The following is a 6,252-nucleotide window of genomic DNA, read 5'->3' on the forward strand; positions in this document are numbered from 1 at the left end:
CGAGATTAAACAATGAGTGATGTTTGTAACTCTGCTCACAAATAAATACATCATGTAACCATATCAAAGATCAAGGCACAAGGCATTGTGATCATGGTGAGTAACATAAAGAGTTTACAATACACATATAAGCTCATTTAGGAGGTGGAAAATTAAAATGCCTAAATAAAGAGTCAAATTGTCGATGAATTTGCTGCAGCTTAGATAGGATTTGATCTTGTCGATGTTCAAGCCGTTCTTGTCTTTGTTCAAATCGGTCCATCCGAATCTCAATATCTTCGATAGATGATGCAGGAGCTTGCTCAAATGAATGTGTTTCCTTAAAGGGACAAATCAGAGGAGATTGAGTACCCCTAAAGACTAGTGTTTCCGATTCTGGTTCAGGTTGAGGGGGATCGGTTCTTCTAGGCATTCTCACCCAGTTACCGTTTCTATAAACACATCTCAATCGGTGAAGTAGATTTTTATTTATTATGCTAAACCTATCTACTTTTATTACTTCTTCGTCGGATGGTATTGGAATATCGTAGGCTTTCAGTATTCTAGTGATTATACCACCATATGGAAGCATCATGTCTTTCTTAGATAGTTCTAACATATTTTGTTGGATAAGATAACCAAGACAGATGTCATGTCCTTTCATGATCTAATACATAGTTCCTAATTCTATTTGGCTTACTTCATCATGATGGTATTGTTTAGGGAGAATGATGCTAGTTAGGATATGATAAGTACCTTAGTATTTAATGGTAATAGATGTTCACAACTTTTAGGAACAATCGCTAAATTGGGATTGGCGAAAATTGTTCCTAAGGCTTCAACATATGTTGTCCCAACAATTTCATCATCCCATGATCCTCTAAAGTAAAGTCCTTTATTTTTTATGGGAATGCCTATCATGTCGCAAATGAGTTTATCCGTAATGGAGATGTGTTGTCCTAAGAGATAGGTAGACATTCTTTCTTCTTCATCTACTTGTATATTGTTGTAAAACAATCTAACAAGTCTTGGATAGATGGGTTCATTAATTTGTAAAATAGGGAGTAGATCTAGGTTTGCAAACCATTGGATTGTCTCTAAGTCTCTTAGTTCATCTAAATCTATATGTTTTCTCTTATTGACACTTCTAAATTCGAAAGAGGAAAACTTTTCAGTATGATATTTTGAATCGAAAAGGGTAAAATCAAAGTCTTCCACTAATCTCCTCTTCCCTTTGTCCCTTGATGATCTTCTAAACCTCATAACTACTGCTGTTTAGGAGGATAGTAATGAGCAAGAATAAATGAATCAAAAACAGAATTTAAGGGCTTCTTAGAGAATACCTTAGTGAGATCTTCAAGAGAAGGAGAGATTGTTGATCTTTTGCTTCGAAATGAGGAGTATTTTGGATGTTGTGAGGGGAGAAATGGAGGTGGAGAAGCTTTGGAAGAGTAAAGAGGGGAAGGGAGTGAGTTGGGGTCGGTTCCACCGTCGGCCCTAGCTCGGGTTAAAAGGGGGCAGGATTGCGAGCGGTTGCACCGCTGGCTGGGGCGGTGCAACCGCTGTAGGCAGTGAGCATGGTTCTGACTGCTGTGTGGTCTGATTTAAATGTTTTTGACTTTGAGATGAATTTTTATTTGTGGATCAATCAACTTTACTTACGTAATTACGTAAGAATTTTCATTTTAAGATAAGAACTTTTGCACGATCAAGATAGATCTTTTGACGTGCATACTCTCAATATCGTACACATGTTTGTGACAGATTGTTCAAGTTGGTAAGCCTTGCAAGTTCATGACAAACTTAGTCAGTTCATGATATAGTTGGATTCGAAAGTTATGAACGGATGAAATCGATGGGTTCGAAAATCCAGAGGATATGTGAAGGGAGAATCATGGGTTTCCAATTCTGAGGGATCAAATGGGATTGTATCCATATCGCATTTGTAATTTTAATTTTCTAATCCTCTTTTTGTTATTTAGGCTAGAGAGCATCACGTGTTCTTTTTGGATCTCGAGTCATGAATATCGAGAATCCAAAGAGCAGGATATTATTTCTTGCTCCCAGTTTATGATGTTTTACGTCTTTACAAGAAAGGATAATTTTTAGGTACTCATTTGCTTTTAGGTGCCTCAAAAATAGATCTACATTGTTTATCATGTTGCATAGACTTTATCATGGTTCCTTTAGGAACCCAAATTAATTTGTTCGGACTAATTTTCTTGAATGGACAATAATGCATTTTATGTCTAAGTTTGCAACAAAAGTTGCATTTGCTTTGGTGTCGAACATGTAAGATTGGGCCTTTTATGAAGGTGGTTGGATTTTGGTGAGGACTTCTCACAAATCTGATTCCACTTCTTTTGGGAACGTGACCCTTGTTTGCAAGGATCATGTTCAAAGACTTGCTACCAACCTCGAATTTCTTCAAGGTGTCTTTAAGTAGCAAGTTTTCCTTTTGGAGAGTTTCTAGATCATGACATTTTATGCATGAACCTAAACTATCATGATATTCAGTTTTTAAATTATCAAAATTACAAGTAAGACTATCATGCTCCTTTTTTAGCAATTTGTATTTTCTACTAATAATCTTGCATTCATCAAATAAGTCATGGAAGGCATTTAATAATTCGTCAAATGATAAATCTGCATCTATTAAATTTGTTACCTCCTCCCCGATGGCCATTAAGGCATAATGAGCAACTTGCTCGGTGTTGGACTCCTCTTCTTCGGACGCGCTCAAGTCATCCTACGTTGCTTTGAGCGCCTTCTTCTTTGATGTTCTATTTTTGACTTGGGGACAATCACTCTTGTAGTGTCCCTGCTTTTTGCACTCATAGCAAATAACTTGGTCCTTCTTGGGTTCAAATTTATTTTTTGTTTCATTCTTAAACTTGTTTCTTTTAATGAATTTTTTAAATTTTCTTGTTAGAAGTGCCAAGTCATCGTCACAGTCCTCATCACTTGAGTTTTCTCTCAAGTGGTCTTCTGAAGTTCTAAGTATCATATCCTTCCTGTTCTTTGGAATGATGTCTTCTTGCTCTTCATGAACTTTGCAAGTCATCTCGTAGGTCATTAATGACCCGATTAGTTCTTCAAGAGGGAAGTTGTTTAGATCTTTCGCCTCTTGAATAGCAGTGACTTTAGGATCCCAACTCTTAGGAAGGGATCTTAGAATCTTATTTACGAGCTCAAAATCCGAAAAACTTTTTCCGAGTCCTTTTAGACCGTTAACGATATCCGTGAAACGGGTAAATATGTCGCCAATAGTCTCACTCGGTTTCATCTGGAAAAATTCGAAAGAATGTATCAAAAGATTGATTTTTGACTCTTTCACTCTACTTGTGCCTTCGTGAGTCACTTCGAGTGTGTGCCAAATATCAAATGCGGTTTCACAAACCGAAACACGGTTGAACTCGTTTTTATCAAGCGCACAAAATAAGGCATTCATAGCCTTTGCATTAAGAGCGAAAGTCTTCTTCTCCAATTCATTCCAATCGATCATTGGAAGAGAAGACTTCGAAAATCCATTTTCGACAAGATTCCAAAGTTCAAAATCCATAAAAATAAGAAAGATCCTCATTCGGATCTTCCAATAGGTGTAGTCCGTCCCATTGAACATGGGTGGACGTGTAATAGAATGGCCCTCTTGGTTTCCGGCGTATGCCATCTCTCTTGGGTTTTAATCCGTTTGAGAGTTAACCCCACTCTGATACCAATTGTTAGGATCAAGAGCATTGAGAGGGGAAGGGGGGGGGGGGGGGTGAATTAGTGCAGCGAAAAACTTTCGACGATTAAAAAGGTGTTCGTACGATAAAAGCGATTTTGGTAGAAAAGCCGATTCGTAAATCTCGTTAACTTGTAATCAAGCGAGATGTAGTTAAAGGAAATCTATGAAGGCAGTTTGCAGTTATGATGAAAGTTAAAATGTAAGCGCAAACTGAAATATGATGTTCGTACGATAAAACTGATTTACGTCTAAACGCCGATTCGGAAAATACTGAACTTTAAAACACGATCGTAAATGTGCAGAAGGCAGTAAGCTATTGAGGAGGTTTGCAGTAAGGATAAGATGCTCAAAGTAAATGCAAACCAAGATTTAGAGTGGTTCAGTCAATCTTGACCTACATCCACTTTTGGCTTCCTCCACCGACGAGGTCACCGATGTCTACTAGAGGCCTTCCTTCAATAGGCAAAGGCCAACCATCCTTTTACAGTTTCACTCCTTTTGACGGGCTTAAGAGACAACCCTTACAGAATTTTCTCTCCTCTCTTTAAAGATCAGAACTTGGAAGAAAAGAGGGAGAAGAACTTTTGGCCTTTACAATAATTTTGAGCTCTAAAAATCATATAATAAGATCAGGATTTCGGTGTGTTTTTGGTGCTCTTTCAGTGCTGAAAGGGTGGGGTATTTATAGGCCCCAACCTAGTTTAAATTTCGAGCTCAAAACTGTCAATTCCCGGAATTCCGGGATTTGACGGTTGCACCTCTTGACTGAGGTGGTTGCACCGCCCTGCAGAGCTCGAAGACTGAGCCTCTGGGCGGTGCCACCTCCTGTCAGGGGCGGTTGTACCTCCTGCCAGAGCTCGAAGACCGAGCTCAGGCGGTGCCACCGCCTGACTGAGGCGGTTCAACCGCCTGGCAGAAATCAGGGTCCGAATGGGTTGATCCATTCGGCCCTATTTGGGTTTTTTAGGGGCCCAATTGCCCCAAGATTAAGTTAATGGGATCACCTCCCATTTCCAACTTAATCATTGTGCTAACTACGATATTTCCTAAGACATTTACTGCAACTTGCTCCGGTGCGTCAATCGCTTCTTCCGGCGAACTTTCGTCGATCATCCGATGAACCCTCGGTGTTGCTCCTGCGGACTTCCGGCAAACTCCTGGACTTGCGACGATCCACTTGGCGAGTTCCGACGAGCTTCTTTGGCAAGCTCATGGACTTCTCGGATTGTTCCCGCAGAACCTCCGACGACTGTCCGAACTTTCGTCGAACTCTCGAACTCCCAACGTGATCATTGTCTTGATTCCGGCGCAACTCCTGCTACATATCTTACTTTCATCATAGTTAATCTTGCACACTTATCTCAACATATAGATTAGATAACAAATGACAATTGACTTCATCATCAAAATCCGAGATTCAACACTACATGGACCAGCTCTGATAGTGGGTAGCGCCATGATAGCATACGCCCTAGAGTTGACAAGTGACATTTGGTGAATGACTCAATATATTATTATGAGCTAGTATGCTACTTTAACGTATATTAACTCACACTTTACGAACTTTTATGTTATATTTATAAAAATATAAAAATTATTTTAGATATGAGTAAACTATAAAAATTTAAAAAATCCATATTAAAACTAATTAGATGGGTTAAAATAGACCTTAACCATAGAAATATTCATTCTTTAATCCTAAGATTCGATATAAAAAAAATCAGTTATACAAGTAATTTACATATTTGGTTTTTTTGGATACAACTTAGGTTATTGCTAAGAGTTACATTATAAAACTCATGCAAAATTACTTGTATTTTTGTTCCACCTGCTCGGTTCTTCGGACTTGAGCTTACATGTATCTCAAAATTATATATGACACGGTTCGACATCTCTAAAAAATATATGCATCCCAGAAAAAATACTTGTAAAAACTTAAGCTTTAAAAAAAATATGTTATATTATGGCATATAGGAAGGAATGAGAGTATTATTCGTTGCATAAAATACTCGAATATTGTAGTTCAAACATTCCTTGGCATAAACGATTTAGGAAGGCAGCCATGATCTAACGAGCCATTATTGGTCAAATGAAACGAGGCGAAGATATTTAAAGAATTAAAGACCGCCTCGACCAACATCTCACTCTAATAGCATTTCATTTGTTCATTGTATTATTAGGTTATTTATATCGATCATTTTTATATTTAAAGAATTACTGTTCAAAATTTTTATGATTATTTATATTGATCATTATGATCACTTTATGAATTATATATTATGAATATGATTTGAATTATGATTACGATTATCGATCAATAGATGAATTAAAAATCTAATTATTATAAGATTTTTTAGGATATAAATTTGATGAAAAGAACTTTTCTAATTATTTATTCTAAATCTTATGCTCTCACGATATTACCTCCTAAAAAATCAGTATCAATAATTGAATATATACGTGAATATATGATATTATCGAGAGACCATAGATTATTTTCTTATCTTCCCATAATCACGTAAATAAGAGAATAAGAGATTATA

This window comes from Musa acuminata, chromosome BXJ1-9 (assembly GCF_036884655.1).
Source record: "Musa acuminata AAA Group cultivar baxijiao chromosome BXJ1-9, Cavendish_Baxijiao_AAA, whole genome shotgun sequence".
NCBI lineage: Eukaryota > Viridiplantae > Streptophyta > Magnoliopsida > Zingiberales > Musaceae > Musa > Musa acuminata.